Below are 18,203 nucleotides of genomic sequence, written 5' to 3' on the forward strand. Positions count from 1 at the left end.
TTTACTTTTTAAAAATTCCTTGCACGCCTTGTAAGATTGGTGGTTAGGTGGGAAATGACTCAGACCAGGCTCAGGCTCTGTCCGTGACATGGGCCCTCTTGCTTCTGGATGCCCGTTTTATCCTCCCGTCTCCATCTTGTGAGGTAGCTTCTGTTGAGTGATACCCGCTACCGTGACCAAATGATTCGTTAGGGGAGACGAGGTGGCAATGTGCTTCTCTACCCTTTCTTCTCCTTCTTTTTTAAAAAATATATTTTTTATTGATCTCAGAGAGGAAGTGAGAGGGAGAGAGAGACAGAAACATTAACGATGAGAGAGATTCATTGATCAGCTGCCTCCCGCACGCCCCCTACTGGGATCAAGGCCACAGCCCAGGCCTTCAGTCCACAGGCCGACACTCTATCCACTGAGCCAAACCAGCCGGGGCTACCCTTGGACTACTTTTCTAAAGAAAACATCTCCTCTCTACTTGGTTCTGTGGTTCCTACAAGAAAGACAATTTCCAAAATATGGAACAGGATTTAAGTTTGTTGCATTCTGTTACTGTTATGAGCTGATGGGTTTAAACGCTGTTTGAGTGCTTTGGTAGACTGGAGTTGGTACTCCTTTTGATGTGTAAGTGGGTTTGTCAGTGAATCGCTTCTTCTGAGTCCCTTTCAGTCATTCCCTATGTATTTGATAGCATTCTTTTAAAAAAATATTTTTATTGATTTCAGAGAGGGAGGGAGAGGGAGGGAGAGATAGAAACATCAATGATGAGAGAATCATTGACCAGCTACCTGCTCCTTGCCCCTACTGGGGATCGAACCCACAACCTGGGTATGTGTCCTTGACTAGAATCGAACCCAGGACCTTTCAGTCTGCAGGCCCACTGAGCCAAACCAGCCAGTACTGATAGCATCCTTTTTTATTCAACATTTTATTTTGAAAAAAAAACACCTTTCACCTTACAGAACAGTTACAAGCACTGTACACAGAGTTCCCATATTCCTTTTGCCCAGACTCTGTGTGGAGAAGACTCGCCACCGGACACGGGACTCCAGTTTCCCCTTCATTCAAAGGAACGTCTGTACTGTCGCCGCTGCCCGGGGTGTGCCCTCGCCCTGATCCTTTCCTTGCCTTGAGAGCTTAAGGCTTAGAATCAGTGACCACAGGAAATTGACAAATAAGGGAAAGAACGAGGTGTATCATGCTCACTTATATGTGAAACAGTTAACCAGAATGTTAGTATAGAGAGTTCTGCCATAACATGACGGACTGTTCGCCCGGGATACCTCCCTCCCCCCTTGTTGGGAAAGAGGAACCCACCCCCAACGCACAGACATGCTTCCTGCTTGTCTTCTCCTCACTCAGCTGCTCACACGTCGTCAGCTGCCCCGTGTCCTGAGTTGGTGCATCCCCTGAGCTCCTCCAGAGGCTGTGAGCACCCCCTTGTTCCACTCCTCACTGCTTCAGCGTCCCTGTCTCGGCTGCCACAGCTCTGGCCTAAACTGTTCCTGCAGCCACACCTGTTTCCCTGCCCTGCCCACCGGCCATGCTCAGTGTGTCGTATCATGAACACTCTGGCTGGTCCTTGTCCCTGGTTCCTTGGAGGAATGTCCTGGGTGGTAGGGGTCTGTGCGCACCACGTGGGGCCCCTTGGAGCACACCTGGGCTTATGCGGAGGAGGGGCCTCAGGGCATGGGCCTGTCAGGCCAGAAAGACCAGCCTTGGGATTGCAGGTCAGGGATTGGAGCCCAGTCTCTGGGGAGGAGAGGGCGCTGGGGACTGAGTTCAACCTCCTGGCCAGTGATTGATTGATTAACTAGAAACTAGATGGTGCTACATACTGAAACCCCAAGAAAAACCAGGTCCCGGAAGCTCAGGTGAGCTTCTCCGATGGGTGAAGCACATCTGTGCGCTGTGAGGGAGGCCACAGCTGAGGACACGGAAGCTTGCGGTGCGGGACCGTCCCAGCATTCTCTAACCACTCCTCTCCCAGGAAGCTTTCCTCCACAATCCACTGTTCACGGCAGTAGTTCCTCCTTCTCCAGGCCCATCTCCCTAACAGCCTGAACTCGTCCCAGAAATTTCCCCAGTACCCTCATTTCTTCTCTTTTTCTTTTTATTGATTCAGAGAGGAAGGGAGAGGGAGGGAGAGATAGAAACAGCAATGATGAGAGAATCATTGATTGGCTACCTCTTGCTCGCCCCTTAGGGAGGATCGAGCCCGCAACCAGGCACATGCCCCCAACAAGAATCAAACCCGGGATCCTTCAGTCCGCAGGCTGACGCTTTACCCGCTGAGCCAAACCAGCTAGGGCTGCCCTCATTTCTTTTCCAGGGCTCCTGCTTCACCGCAGGTCTAGATGTTCCTTCACCACCTGAAGCTGTTATTGGAGGTTGTGAAAAGGACTCCCATGAGGGGTAAAGGAGTGACCACTGTGCGTTCTCTTGTGCCCAGCGGTCCCCTTGTCACAGCCCATTCCCAGGAAAGCTTGTCTGGTGGAGTCACCTGTCCTTGACTCTGAATTTCAGGTTATTGCCTGGGTACCCGGGCTGCTTTCTCCCTTCTCTCTGCTCTTCCCCATTCTTCTGCCTCAATACCGTCCCCTTCTCCCCCCCTCAGACTCTAACTTAGGATCTGCCTCAACTTCCACTGTTTTTTTTCTTTCTAATATGTGGAAAACAATCCAGGATTCTTTTGCAAGTTAAGAAAGTTGTTTGAATAATCACAATCCCATTTAGCTACATTATCATTTGACAGTGAACAGGGGAATCAAACTGACATGACTACACAGAGGTGAGAATTCATCTTTATTATATTTTCTCAAGAGATGCATAGCCCTGTGCTGTTTAACGATCTAAAACAGGGGTCCTCAAACTTTTTAAACAGGGGGCCAGTTCACTGTCCCTCAGACCGTTGGAGGGCTGGACTATAGTTAAAAAAAAAAAACAACTATGAACAAATTCCTATGCACACTGCACATATCTTATTGTGAAGTAAAAAAACAAAACAGGAACAAATACAATATTTGTATTTGCATGTGGCCCGCGGGCAGTAGTTTGAGGACCCCTGATCTAAAATAACATACCCACATGTCACCCAGGCAAGGTATAAAAACTATACCCGAATTCTCACAATTCAATAATATGGACCAAAAATAATTACATTTACAAGAATACAGAGGAACGGCATTTTGCCTGGTCAGTGTAAGCCAAGTGATGGATGGTACTTGTCATTTTTTTTTTGTGATGAATGACAAGAGCCCGGCGTGCCCTGGGTGCCCCTGTTCACCCCTCCCTCCCTGCAGCCCCTGCCGCCTGCTGCTGGTGTTACCTTCTGCGCTGACTGTGTTGTGCCCTTCCCAGCAGGTCCTACAGAGGAGCCCTGCCCTGTGCAGCCATTCGGATGGGCCGTTTCTGTCTTCACTGCGGGTCTCACTATTGTGACAATGGCTTACTTTCTTTTGCTTTTCCTGCTGACTTATAACTTAGTCTTAAATGTTTATATATTTTTCCAGTTTGGGTCATTTAGTAAACATTTTCTTCCACGTTTATTTGTCGCTTTAGTTTGTTTTCCAGGATTATCACGTCATTCTGTAGCATTTGCATTTTGAGAAATTGAGTACTTTAAATTTCTCAAAATGAGCAAGCTTTTGTGGGTGGGATTCCTAGTTCAGGCGCACCCTCTTCAGGGAGCCCTGGGCTATCGTGCCTTTCATGGTGGGGAGGTGGGGAGTTCCTTTTATTTCTGTGGGTTCTTAGTCTCCCCTTCCTGGCTTGGACAGGTCACGCGGGTGGTGTGCCGACTGCTGACTCGGAGGCTTTGCATGTCTGAGGGTGTCCTTCTCCCCCCCTGGTGGGCAGGAGGACTCTTGCTGAGGCTTTGCATGTCTGAGGGTGTCCTTCTCCCCCCCTGGTGGGCAGGACTCTTGCTGAGGCTTTGCATGTCTGAGGGTGTCCTTCTCCCCCCCTGGTGGGCAGGAGGACTCTTGCTGAGGCTTTGCATGTCTGAGGGTGTCCTTCTCCCTCCCTGGTGGGCAGGAGGACTCTTGCTGAGGCTTTGCATGTCTGAGGGTGTCCTTCTCCCTCCCTGGTGGGCAGGAGGACTCTTGCTGAGGCTTTGCATGTCTGAGGGTGTCCTTCTCCCTCCCTGGTGGGCAGGAGGACTCTTGCTGAGGCTTTGCATGTCTGAGGGTGTCCTTCTCCCCCCCTGGTGGGCAGGACTCTTGCTGAGGCTTTGCATGTCTGAGGGTGTCCTTCTCCCCCCCTGGTGGGCAGGAGGACTCTTGCTGAGGCTTTGCATGTCTGAGGGTGTCCTTCTCCCCCCCTGGTGGGCAGGAGGACTCTTGCTGAGGCTTTGCATGTCTGAGGGTGTCCTTCTCCCCCCCTGGTGGGCAGGACTCTTGCTGAGGCTTTGCATGTCTGAGGGTGTCCTTCTCCCCCCCTGGTGGGCAGGACTCTTGCTGAGGCTTTGCATGTCTGAGGGTGTCCTTCTCCCCCCCTGGTGGGCAGGACTCTTGCTGGGGCTTTGCATGTCTGAGGGTGTCTTCCCTCCCTGGTGGGCAGGACTCTTGCTGGCCGGGCATCCTTGGACGTGGCTGGGCCCCAGCAGGTTCCCGCCGTCTTCGTGGTCTGGTTCCCAGAGATGCCTGTGAGGTCTCGGACACGCGGAACCCGTGTGTTGAGGTCCGCTCGGGCCTTTGCCGTTTACATCCTCTGTGGATACTCTTCTCTCCGTTTCCACGGATGGAACTCCAGTGCTGCTTTTCCTCGCCCGTCAGGGAAGGCCTCTCAGGAAGGCCGGAGCCCTGCGCTCCCTCCCCGACAGCGGGGGCAAGAGCCGCGCGGTCTGCAGGAAACCTCGCTCTGAGAGACTGGGGGCTGCGATGGTCCCAGAGCACTGTCACCCTCGGCCTGATGCCGGCGCGTGAAGCGTGTAGGCAGTTCTGGTTCTGTGATCACAAACCTGTCTGGACAGTTGCTGCACTGAAGAGTCTTTTAAGGCTCACCCTATGGCTTGTTCCCTTGTCTTTTGTAACGAACCTAAAATCCCTAAGTATCTGCAGTTCTGATTCGTTTCTTTTTTTAAATCTTTATTGATTTCAGAGAGGAAGGGAGAGGGAGAGAGAGAGAAACATCAATGATGAGAGAGAATCATTGATCAGCCCCACTGGAGATCGAGCCTGCAACCAGGACACGTGCCCTGACCAGGATCGAACCATGAACTTCTGCTTCATAGGTGGACGTTCAACCGCTGAGCTACGCCGGCCGGGCTGATTGGCTTCTTAATTTGTCATCCATGTTTTCTAAAACCCGCTTTCTTGAGGCTAGAAGTGCTCCTAAAGCTTCCGTTTTAAGCCAGAGGAAAACAATGCGGTTTCCCCTTCTCCTTAGGCATGAAAGGGAACTTGGGCAAGCTCCTGAAACCTGCCCCCAACTCAAAAACCAGCCTGGGACAGTCGTGGTAATGCCGTTTTCAAGCAACAGTACATTACAAGTTTTTGTGGCGGGCCCGGGTCAGACCTGCTGTAGGCTTACACTGCAGTAAAATACAGAACAAGGGTGGCCTGGCCGGCGTGGCTCAGTTGGTTGAGCGTCATCCCATGCACTGGAAGGTTGTAGGTTTGATTCCTGGTCAGGGCGCATGCCTGGGTTGCAGGCTTGGTCCCCAGTTGCGGGTGTTTGAGAGGCAACCGACTGATGCATCTCTCTCACATAAGCCTCTCTCTCTCTCTCTCTTTTTCTCCCCCCCCCCCACCTTCCTTCATCTCTAAAATAAATTAAAAACTACCAAAAACACCAAAAACCAAAATTGAGGGGACGTTGCCTGGCTTGCTTGTTGCCTTGGTGATTGTGGCGGACACTGCAGACCGCCCTCTGTCGGCTGCAGGAGGAGCAGGTTGGCAGGAGCAGCAGTTGAATTTCAGGCCTGTGGAGTGTGAGGTCGGGGACCCATGTGTCTGGAATCCGGGGAGAGGTCTGGGCTGCTGATATACATTTGGGAAATGGCGATGTTTAGCTGGTAACTGAAGCCAGGAGGCCAGATCGGACCGCCATCAAGCCGTGAGTGCAGACAGCGAAGAGGACAGGATGAGACCTAAGCCCGGGCCCCTAACTCAGGACGACGCGGAGGAGAGAGGAGACGGCCATGGAGATGAGCTGGACCGGCCGGGGAGCAAGCGCAGAACCAGCACTGGTCATGTTCTGGAAGCAAAATGAAGGCGCAGAGTGCACTGTGTTTCCATGAGGGCCCCTCAGGTCTGCGCTCCTTGGGGCAGGGCCGTCTGCTGGGCTTGTGTCCCCAGTAGCCAGGACTGTTCCCGCTCTCAGAGCAAGACAGCGCTTTCTTTTTGTGCGGACCCTGAACGGACTCTTCCAGTGTCTGTCTGATGCTTTGCTTTCCATCCACAATCTGTAAAAGGCACAATAAAAAGGTATACAATGTTCATGGTTGACTTGGTTACCAGTGAGCTTGGTAAGCTCTTGCCCAGACGCCTTCTCTGCGTCACCCAGTTCCGACCACGGTGCTGTCACAGGGGCCAGTGTCCTTCAAGGCCGTGGCCGTGGACTTCACCCAGGAGGAGAGGCAGCAGCGGGTCCCGGTGGGAAGGCAGCCTGCAGGGATGTGACGCTGAGAACTACAGCCATCGCGTCTCCTGGGCGAGGAGAGCTTGCTCTCTGGGTTGCTAAGATTTATGGGATTTCCCTCAAATTTACTGACTAACTTTGAAAGTGATGGGACAAATGTGAGCACTGTGCTTGGGGCACCAGGCAGGGCATTTTGGTCTTTACCTCCCCCATGAATGGTCCTCATCTTGGCACAGCTCGGATGGGCACTTCGGTTGTGTGGCTCATCCGGCACTTTCCTCAGACGGCAGAGATCCGGAAGCCTCAAGTTCTCTTTCATTTCTATTAACAGGGTGTCACATGATCAAACCAGAGGTATCATCCGGTTGGAGCAAGGAGAAGAGCAATGGAGAGTAGAAGGAATATTCCTACTTCAGGCTTCCCCAGGTGTGATAATGAATTTAGTAAGGAGATTATTAGTAACTTGGCAGTGTTTTTCCCAGAATTTTTTTTTTAATCCTCACCCAAGGATATTTTTCCATTGATTTTAGAGATAGTGAAAGAGAGAGGGAGAAACATCGATGTGAAACACATCAATTGGTTGCCTCCTGCATGAGCCCTGACCAAGGCCTGGCTGGGAGGAGCCTGCAACCAAGGTACATGCCCTTGACCAGAATCGAACCCAGGACTCCTTGGTCTAACGGCTGACACTCTACCCACTGAGCCAAACCGGCTAGGGCATTTCCCGGGAATTTTAATGATCCCAAACCTTTGGAAGTGACTAGGGATAGTTACTTGTATGCTTTAGTTCCCTGACTTGCACTCCCAAAGACCTCTTCCTTCCCCACAAAAACGCATGTTTGTGGAGCTTTCCCATGCTTACCTCCCAGAACCAGAATCCAGTCACTTCCTCCTTCCTCTCAAATCTTGGGTCTCACTCGCTCTTATGGCTAATTCACTAACCCACTGTCATAGGTTCTATTGTTCTTAGGCATTCATAAGTTATGTTCTTTTTGTTGTTGTTAATTCTCACCATAGGGTATTTAACAAATATATATTTTATTGATTTCAGAGAGGAAGGGAGAGGGAGCGAGAGGGAGAAACACCAATGATGAGAGAGAATCATTAATTGAGCCCTCCTGCACGCTCTCCACTAGGGATCGAGCCTGCAACCCGGGCATATGCCCTGAGCGGGAATCAAACTGTGACCTCCTGGTTCAAGGTTGATGCTCAACCACTGAGCCACGCCAGCCGGAGTGAGGATATTTTTCCCATTGATTTTTTAAAGAGAGTGGAAAGAAGGAGGAGAAACACAGAGAAATATTGACAAAACACATTGCTTTGTTGCCTCCCACACACACCCCGACTGGGACCGGGGATCGAGCCTGCAACAGAGGTACATGCTCTTGACCGGAATCGAACTTGGGACCCTTCAGTCTGCAGGACAACACTCTAACCACTGGGCAACACCGGCTAGGGCTTATCAGTTATGTTCTTATTAGTTTCCTTTTTCCTGTGCTGTGTAATGTCTCAGACATGTTTTTGTCCCCAGTTTCACTTTCCTTAAAAAAATATGTTTTTATTGATTTTAGAGAGAGAGGAAGGGGGGGAGAGAGAAACATGGATTGGCTGCCTCCTGCACGTCCCCCACTGGTTATCAAGCCTGCAACCCGGGCATGTGCCGGGCCAGGAATCGAACCAGTGACCTCTCTGTGCATGGGATGATGCCAAGCCACACCGGCCAGGGCACCACTTCTCTTTGTTTGAAGTCAGATTCCAAGCCCCTGTCCATGCCTCAGCCAGTCAGCTCCGCTCACCTGGGTTGAGGTGTGCGCTTGCGCTGTTATTCCTGGGTCCAGCTGAGTTTGGTGACAGCAGGACAGGGTCTCCCTCTTTTCCCAAGCGCCGGTTCTCTCTGTCTCTCGGATTCACTGTTCTGTTCCCAGTGCCGTCAGTAACGTCCTGTCACAGCAAGTAAGCGTGATGCACAGGGAGGAATTGGGGCCCATTCACCCCCCGGCCCCTCCACAAACATGTCTAAAGGCTCTGCTTCTACCGGCACGGTTTTTCTTTAAAGGGCTCCTCCCGTCTCGGGTTTTCCTTTGTCTGTCTGCGCGGCACTGTCCGCCTGTCCTCTGGTCCAGTGCTCACCTCCCGCCCCCATGACACAGGACAGCACCCTTCGTTCCACTTGGCACTTGCAGGAAGTGCCATCTGAGTCCAGTTGGTGTCCCTTGGCTCACAGGGTCAGCCCACGGTGAGTCCCCGTTAGTTCTGAGGGAACTTAAATTCCTCGTGCTGTGAGAGTCACAGTATGAGCCCCGTATTGCCTGGAAACACACATTTTTTTGTTGTTTCCTGAAATGCTGCTAAACCCCATTTAGTCCTTATTCCTAAATGTGTCCTGTTCACGTGACTGTTGTCCCTACAGCTCTGCGTTCCAGTGGGGTGTGCTTCATTTGGCCAGGTGACACATTCTTTTTTAAAAAAAAACCAATATATATATATATATATATTCTTTATTGTTGATAGTATCACAGATATCTCCCACTTTCCCCCCTCCTCCCAGCCCCTACCCCCCAGGTGACACAGTCTTTAAGTCTGAGCTCAGATTTTCCAATCCTTCCCTCCTTGACGTTTTTCCTTCCAACTCTTATCATGACTCCAATCTCTTCTCTCAACTTTGACTCCCCCTCATGGTGATGCTTTAGAAAAGTTAGGTCTGTCTGGTCAAGGAATCTATTATTTGAAAGCATACAGTTTTTGCTTGAGGCTTGCTCCGCTCCTGGATTAGAATCCTATGGAGAAAAGAGCGTGTTCCCCCTCAGCGTGGTATGTATTGGGTAGCACACATTTATTCTCTGATTCTCTGAGGAGCCAGGCAGGTGGCAGACTTTCCTGGCCATCCGTTCAGAAATCACTTACAGGTAGTTATTTCTGAATATGCGTGTCTAGCTCACCTCCCCACACACCGTGCAGGCACTTGGAAGATGCCCATATGAATCAGATTCTGCAGGACTGTTTCCTATGGGGGGCGATGTGCTCCCCGTGGCATTGTGGCGGGAGGTTCCCGATCCTCAAATACTGTGACCGGCCAGTCCGTCCACGGGCATCAGCCTGGCCCCAGTGAAGCGTCACCTAGTGGCTTTAGCATCCCTGACAACCAGGATTAATTCATTATTTCAAGGGGGACTGCGATACGTGCATCACACTGCATGACATTATGAACTTTCATCCTGCGACCTCATTTGAATCCTATAGCACCCTGGGAACTGAGATTGTTGGTTTCCTACTTTTGCAGACAAAGAAAGTGATGCTCAGAAGTGGCCTTGTGCAAAGGGTGACACAGGGTCACACGGGACCACACGGGACCAGAGAGGACCACACAGAACCAGCATCGGTCCCAGTACTTTTTCCTTTTTAAAAAAATCCTCACCCAAGGACATGCTTTTAAAAAAATTGGTTTGAGAGAGAGAGGAAAAGAGAGAGGGGGAGAGAGAAACATCGATGGGAGAGGAAACATGGATTGGTTGACTCCCACACACGCCGACTGGGGATCAAACCTGCAACCTGGGTATGTGCCCTGAACCGGAATTGAACCCGCCACCTCTCAGTGTGCAGGATGATGCTCCAAGCAGAGGAGCCACACTGGCCAGGCGGGACTTTTCCTATTTAAAGCTGACACTTCCCAGCCTCTACCTCAGCTTGCTCTTAGTGGGGGTCCACGGAACACGCATGACCTGAGCGGCCCTTGGAGGGCTCCACTGTCGCATCTGTTTGGGCCTATGCATTGTGTACATGTATCTGAATAGAGAACCCACACAAGGTGTTTCCGACCTGCTGTGGATCACGTCTGCTCTGCCAGCGAAGGCGGTGTTCCCGCTCTGTGCTGCTTGTAATACTGCGCAGACCGGTGCGGCACATTTCTCAGAGGCCACAGCCACGTGAGCCACCAGCCGCAGCCACTCCCCACACCCGCACTGACAGTGTTCTCTTTGGGATGGGAGCCAGCCCGAGAGGTAAAAACGCTGCTGCCGTCCTTCTAATTGGCTTTCTCCAATCCAGACACGAGCAGCTTTCACACACTCGCTGGCGTTTGCACTGCCCCTGCTGCACATGGTCTGTCCATAGCCTTTGCCCATCCCTCCCACCGTCTTCCATGGTCCCAGCTGAGGACGCTCAGAGGCCAGTCAGCACACTGAAAAGCAAAACAAAAGGGACCACTCTTTAAAGGAATTCCCTTGGACTCCAGGTGCTATAGGAGGGTGTTTCTCTTTTAGGGGTGATCTGATGGGGGCAGAGGCCCTAGACCAGGGCATGTGCGGAGATGGGAAGTCACCACGGCATAAAACACACCCCACTGTGAGCCCCAGGGGCTGCGAGCGTTCGTGTGCGTGAGCTGGGAAAGCGGTGACCAAACCCACGTGCGTACCTCTGAGTATCATCTGTGGACAGGATTGGGGACCGAGACGTGATGCGTCATAGACATTGGTTCTCTCCTGCAGGTCTCACTCCACAGGGCAGTGAAAGACGATGCAAACATACAGACAAGTGCTCTCACGGTGGCGTTGGCCCAGGAAGAAAGGTGGGTGATGGGGTGGGGTGGGCCTTTCTGAAGGGGAGACTCTGGGCAGAGATTGACAGGGAGGGGTGGGGTTCTGCTGGGACTGCCCAGCAGAAGGGTGGCAGGTGCAGAGGCCCCGAGGGCAAACACATGTGAGTGTGAGAAAAGGCAGGGGCCCATTTTGGCTGGCGTGGAGAGAGTAGCTGATGGTGGTCAGGAATAGAGGCCTGGAGGGGTCAGCTCAGGCCTCCCTGTCGTGGGAAGGACTTGGGGAAGGCCTCGCAGGCTCCAGGACTGGTGGCTGGCCAGGTTTGCGTTCTAACATGCGCCCTCTGGTGGCCGTGCTGAGAATTGTGTGGGGAGGGCCTTGGAGAGGCTGCCTGGCCGCCTGGGAGGGTGGGCAGGAGCCCTCCATCCGGGTGTTTGCAGATGGAGAGGACAGGGTTTGCTGATGGATTGGCCGGGGGTGGGAGCTACCTGGGAACCTGAAGTTCCATCTACTGGGCTGGGGAAGGCGGGGGAGGAGCAGGTCCTGTGGTGGGCAGTGCTGCGGAGCCACTGGCGCTCGGAGTCCTAGTGGAAGGAGAGGGCAGTGCTGGAGGTGTAGATCCCAGTCACCAGTGGCTTCTTTTGGAGCCAGGGGCCGATGCGATCACCCGGGGAGGGTGTGTGTGTGTGTAGACAGACACTTGGAGGGGAAGGGGCGGGGCGGGGGAAGGGGACGCTGCGGGTCCTGCTGCCTGCATGCACCAGGCCATCTGGGCACCAGCAGTGGGATGTTCTCTCCACCAGTGGTTCTGGGTGACAGGGAGAGCACGTGCTCTGCACAGAGACCCACGCTGCTGGGGCTGCAGGGGCTGCTGGGCTGCTGGGGCTGCAGGGGCTGCAGGGCCGTGACTGCTACTACACGGCACTCTTTGGTCCTCGGTTGAGTATGGGCCATAACAATACAAATAGGTCTGCTGTCTCACAGGCCTGGTGACATTTACTTCCATGTCCTGCTGGCGGTGTGCCCTTGGGTTAGTTATGTCACCTCCCCGAGCCTTGCTCTCCACATCTGAGGAATGGGCATGGGGTTTCAGTGAGAATTCAGTGAGATCATGAGAATCAAGCACTTTGCAAGGTCCTGGAGGGTGAAAGTGCCAATAACTAGTAGCCAATTCATCTCCCTCACTTCTTCCCCCTCTTCCTCTCCTCTCCCTGCCTGTCTCCTGGTCATCTTTCTGACATAAGTGATCACGTACCAGAGACTGTGGCTTTGGGAGCCACAGTCTGAGTGCCCTGGGTGCGGCCAGGAGGACCCTCTCTGAGCTGAGCTGCTGGGGTGCTTGTATTCCTGACCATGGGAGCTGCCTCTCTGCCTGCCCTGGGCTCAGGATGCAGGCCTTTTATTTGCAGTTTACTTCTTGGGGCGTGCGAAGGGGTGTTATTTTATTAGGGCTTGAGAGCCCTGGGTGTGAGTGGAGGGGACACTCTGTCGCTGGCCTCCCAGGCCCCTCCTCCACTGGAGGGAGCCAGTGGCTCTTCTTGGTGTTGCCCACCTGAAGCGCTAAGGAGTTAGACACTAGCCGTCGACCTTCTCCCCAGGTGCCTACAGATCATTGCGGAAAGAAATGAAAGACAAAAGTAAATGGAAAGACACCTCATGCTTATGGATTGGAAGACTTAATGTTGTTAAGTTGTTAGCAATCTTACTACCCAAAGTAATCTACAGATTCAACATAATCCCTATCACAACCCCAATGATGTCTTCTGCAAAAAGAGAAAAAGCTATCCTGAAATTCATAGGGGGTTTTGAGGGATGCCGAATAGCTAAAATAATCCTGAAAAAGAATAAAGCTGAAGGGGACATACTTCCTGATTTCAAAACTGAGAACAAAGCTACATAATCAAAACAGTGTGGTACCGGCATAAAGACCGACATATAGACCAATGGACTAGAATTGAGAGCCCAGAGAAACACCTGGCCTCGCTGACTAAATGATTTTCAAGATCACTCAATGGGAAAGGGCAGTCTTTTCAACAAATGATGCTGGATATTCATGTGCAAAAGAATGGAGTTGTACCCTTAACTAACACCATCAACAAAAATTAATTCAAAATGTTTCTTGTATGTGTCCTGACCAGGGATCAAACCCACAACCTTGGCGTATCAGGACAACACAACAACCAACTGTGCTACCCAGCCAGTGCAAAATTAACTCAAAATGCATAACAATTTAAATGTTATAGCTAAAACTATAAAGCTCTTATAAGAAAACATCAGGAAAAAGCTTCATGACATTTGATTTGGCAATAATTTTTTGATAAAGACAATAAAGACAGGCGACAAAAGAAAAAAATTATGTAAATTGGACTTCATGAAAATGAAAAATATTTGTTAATCAAAAGATACAGTCAACAGAGTAAAAAGGCAACCTACATGATGGGAGAAAATATTTGCAAATCATATATCTGGTAAGAGATTAATATTCATGTATACAGAGAACTCTTAAAACTCAACAACAGTAAAAATGAACAACGAATTAAAAAATGGGCAAAGGACTTGAACAGGCGTTTCTCCAAAGAAGATAAACAAATGGCCAATAAGCACATGAAAAGATGCTCAACATCACTAAGGATTAGGGAAATGCAAACCAAGTGTACAATGAGACACCATGTTACACCCATTAGGGTCACATATATACACAAAACAGGAAGTCACAGGTGTTGGCGAGGACGTGGAGAACTTGGAACACTTGTGGGCTGTTGGTGGGAATGTAAAATGGTGCCGCCACTGTGGAAAACATCTTATCAGTTCCTCACAAAATTAAAAAAATAGGACTACCATATGATCCAGCAATTCCACTTGTGGATATCTATTCAAAAGAATTGAAAGCAGAGCCTCAAATAGATATTTGTACAGCCATGTTCATAGCAGCATTATTTACAACAGCTAAAATGTTGAAGAAACCCGTTTCCGCTGACAGATGAATGGATAGAGAAAATGCGGTCTAGACATACAGTGGGATAGTATTCAGCCTTAGAAAGAAAGGAAATTCAGGTACAACATGGATGAAGCTTGAGGACATTATGTAAGTGAAATAAGCTGGACACAACAAGACAAATATTGTGTGCTTCCATTTTTATGAGATTTCTAGGGTAGTCAGATTTATTAATATAGGGATGGAAAGTAGAACGGTGGTTGCCAGGGGCTGGGAGGGTGAGGAATGTGGAATTAGTGTTCAGGGGGACAGGGCTTCAGTGGAGAAGATGAAAAAGTTTGGGGATGGATGGGGTGACAGCAGCACATCCTGCATGTTTTCAGTGTCACTGAACTCTACCCTGAACATGGCCCATATGGTCCATTCTGTCTGTGTATTTTACCACAATTAAAAATGTGGAAACAGATAACGGCACCCTTGGCAGCTATCACTGGTGCAGGTCGCTGGCACTGTGTGCTCACAGTTGTCCTCAGCTCGGAGGACTGTACTTTCGTCTCATGAGGCCTAGGGGACCTGAGGAGTGGTGTCCAAGATGGAGCACGTCGGGGGAGTTGGCTAATCTTGGGGAGTCTTTTGGCTTCTTCTACGTGTTTTATGAGGTGCCTACTATGTGCTAGGGGACATGCCAGTCCCCCGTGTGGTTCCAACACCCAGTGTGAGGCCCCTTAATTGGCTTCGAATGTAGCCACAGTCTTCCTGAGCCACTTAACGAGCCTGGGTAACGAGCTGCCTCACTCTCAGTATTTGTTTAACGCTTTAATCATGGGCACAAGTCCGTGGTAACATTAATTCCAGGGGAGCTTTAATGATGTAAGTGTTTGGCGAAGTCCCCAGCTCCTGACCCTTAGGTGCCAGATCTGTTTGCGGCCACGTGAAATGTTTTGCGTCACTTGCAAGAAAGAAAAAAGAGATGCTGTTTTTCCTCAGGAAAAGAAGAGGTATTTCACAGCCCAGCCTGGTTCTCCTGTGGGGTATTTGTCAAGGACTGTGGAAAGCAAACACGTGGAGATTTCTAACACTTCTTTAAGGAAGGAGTCGGGGTTGTCAAAACCAGAACAATTATCCTATTCCTCCATTTGCTAATCTTTTCATCCACCACCCACCCACCAACTCATCCATCCATCCTTCCATCCATCTACCCTTCCTTGCATCCATCCATTAAGTTTCTACCCATTCACCTACCCACTAACCCATCCATTCATTTATACATCAAACCACTCATCATTCCATCCTCCCATCCATTCACTAGCCACCAACCCATCCATTCTCCTTCCATCCAGCTACCCGCCCATCAACCCATCCAACAATCCTTCCACTCATTTATACATTTTTTGCCCCGTCCATCCGTCCGTCCGTCTGTCTGTCTATCCATCCACTCACCCAGCCAGCCATTCACCCGGCCCCCCTCTGTCACAGGCTGAGGTCACTGTATTCTGCCAACGCTGGGGTCAGGGTGTGTGCCCAGCAGCTGGGAATGGCCAGCGACTCCACCTTTCTGAACTTCTGCTTCTTCACCTGTCAAATGAGACCATGCTGGTGATACACGAAGATCAGAGCCTGGCCCAGAGTGTCTCGTACCTGCCAGCCACAGCTGTTGTTAGGAGGAACGAGAATGCCCTCTGACACAGGCGCTGTTACCCTCACTTTGCAGAGGCGGAGACGGAGGCAGAGCACCCCGGCCCTGCTGCCTCTCAGGACACAGACGTGAAATGCACAGGAGCCCGGCTGGGCCAGGCCCTGCCCTTGTTATCCGAGTCGCTGGGACTCCTAATCCCTGGGGGCCTCTTAGGGCGCAGGTCCCAAGGGCTCGGTTGGGAGGAAGCCAGAAGCTGTACTTTTCTACCTCTGGAAACACTGAAAAGATTCAGGACAAAAGGATTTGCACTCCATCATTTATTTCCTATAAACAGCTACTTTCCTCCCTATCCCCTTAAGCCGTTTTGAACAAAGTTAGCTTGGGGTTTCCAGGCTTCCCTCTTATTCCTGTCCTTCCAGGTGAGAGAGAAGCTGATTATGGCCCAGTCTGGCACAGACGGACCCTGTTTGTACAGTCCCGAATTCTTCCCTTTTAAATAAAATTTAAGGCCCTGCGCAAAGACCTGCAGGACTGACCTCGGCTTTGATTCTTGGTTGAGTTTCTGAAATGCATATATGAGGCTGCTAATGCGCTGAAATAATTACCCTTGGCGAGAGGGAGGTGTTAATGCCTGAGGTGTTCGCCTGCCAGCTGTCTTGCAGTTAGTGAGACATGTGGCGTCAATCTCTCTGTTCATTTGCTATCAGGTTGCCGCCTTCCTATTCTTATCAGGAGTTGCCAGCCCTGTTGTCGGTCCTGCTTGATGGCAGCCACGTGATGGGCCAGAGGAGGACGTGAGTGCCTCCATCTGTGCTCCCGGGTGGCGTCCTTGGAAACAGGCTTCAGACAGATTGTGGCAGCCAACCTCCATGATGCCCACCGGTCCCAGCTTCTGGAATTCACACCCCGCGAGTCTCCTCCCTCCTTGGTCTGTGTGACCAATAGAATCCACAGAACTAATGCTATGTCACTTCCAATGTTCGGCCATAAAAGACACTGCAGCTTCCATATTGGTGTGTCTCTGTCTATCTCTGTCTCTCTGTCTCTTTGTCTCTCTGTCTGTCTTTGCTTCCCTCTCTCCTGCTCTCTGCTTCTGTCTTCTCCTTCTTTCTCGGTTAGGTCTTTTGCCCGGGGGAAGCCAGCTGCGATGTCAGAGCAGCCCTCTGGGGAGTCACATGGTAAGGACCTGAAACCTCAACAGCCAGGCGAGTGAGCTCAGAAGCAGGTCCTCTGGCCCCAGCAGAGCCTCCACATGACCACAGCCCTGGCTGCCAGCTTGGTTGATGTTTGCCACAGGAAAATATCTTGGATCGAGGAGAGCGGAAGATGTTCACTGTCTTATGTCCAACCCAGGGGATGGGAAAATGATCACTTAAGCTCTGGAATGTAAGAAGCTACAAGAAATGAGCGAGAGAGCCTTCTTTGCCACAGTTTTAATCTCTGTAACAGAATGTTTTCTATGACAGAAAAGGAGAAGGGAAGTGGGCTGGTATTTTTTGAGTCCCAACAATAATGATAGCTACCGGGCACTGCTTCTTACCTGCCATCTGCTCCACGGGCGTTTTACGTGCTTGCTCTTGATTCACTCTGCCTTTAACAGATGAGGGAACGGAGGCTCGGGCGGTGCCGTGACTTGCCTGAGGTCACACAGCCCCGCAGCAAGTGAGTGTGGGCTCAACCCAGGGCTGTCGCCATGCAAAGGGGAGAGTAATGCATGGGTCATATGAGGAAGGGACAGAATCTCAGAGCTTGAAGCCACGGTTCAAGGTTCTATAGACTGTGATCATGTCCTCAAAAAAAAAAAAAAAAAAAAAGTAAAATTGAGACACACAGACTGGCACACTATCTTTTCCTAGACATGAACTTGTAAGAAAAAAATTTAAAAAATATTCAGGTTGAATTGTATTTAAGCATGCGTTTAATGCATTGCCTGTTTTGGAAAGGAGAATATCATGAAGGGGAACAGAAAACTATTCAGAAATGTTTGTACCTGTTGATGTTAGTCAACATCAAGTCTGAATATTGGAGTTGGGATGATCCTGGGAAATTGGGCACATGTGACTGTCATGGTTATGTATTCCCGGTGAGCTCTGGGAATCCAAGCTTTGGTCGCCCCTTCCTCCAGGTGATGTAGCCAGCGAGGTTTCAGCTCCTGGCTCCTCCTGTGTCAGTTACAGGTTACATTCACTATTATTTTGTATTAGTTTTAGGTGGACAGCATAGTGGTTAGAGAATCATATACTTTACAAAGTGTTCCCTCTGACATTTCCAGTACCCACCTGGGCCCACACATAGTGCTCACAACATTATAACATTATTGACTATATCCCCTGGGCTATATTCCCTGTGACTATCTGTACTTCTTAATCCCTTCACCTTTCCACCCAGTCCCACAACCCTCCTCCCCGCTGGAAACCATTAGTCTGTGTTCTCTGTCTATGAGTCTGTTTCATCTTTGTTCTTTTATTTTGTTCTTTAGAGTCCATGCATAAGTGAAGTTATACTGTATTTTTCTTTCTGTCTGACT

Source organism: Myotis daubentonii, chromosome 15 (genome assembly GCF_963259705.1).
Source record: "Myotis daubentonii chromosome 15, mMyoDau2.1, whole genome shotgun sequence".
Taxonomy (NCBI): Eukaryota; Metazoa; Chordata; class Mammalia; order Chiroptera; family Vespertilionidae; genus Myotis; species Myotis daubentonii.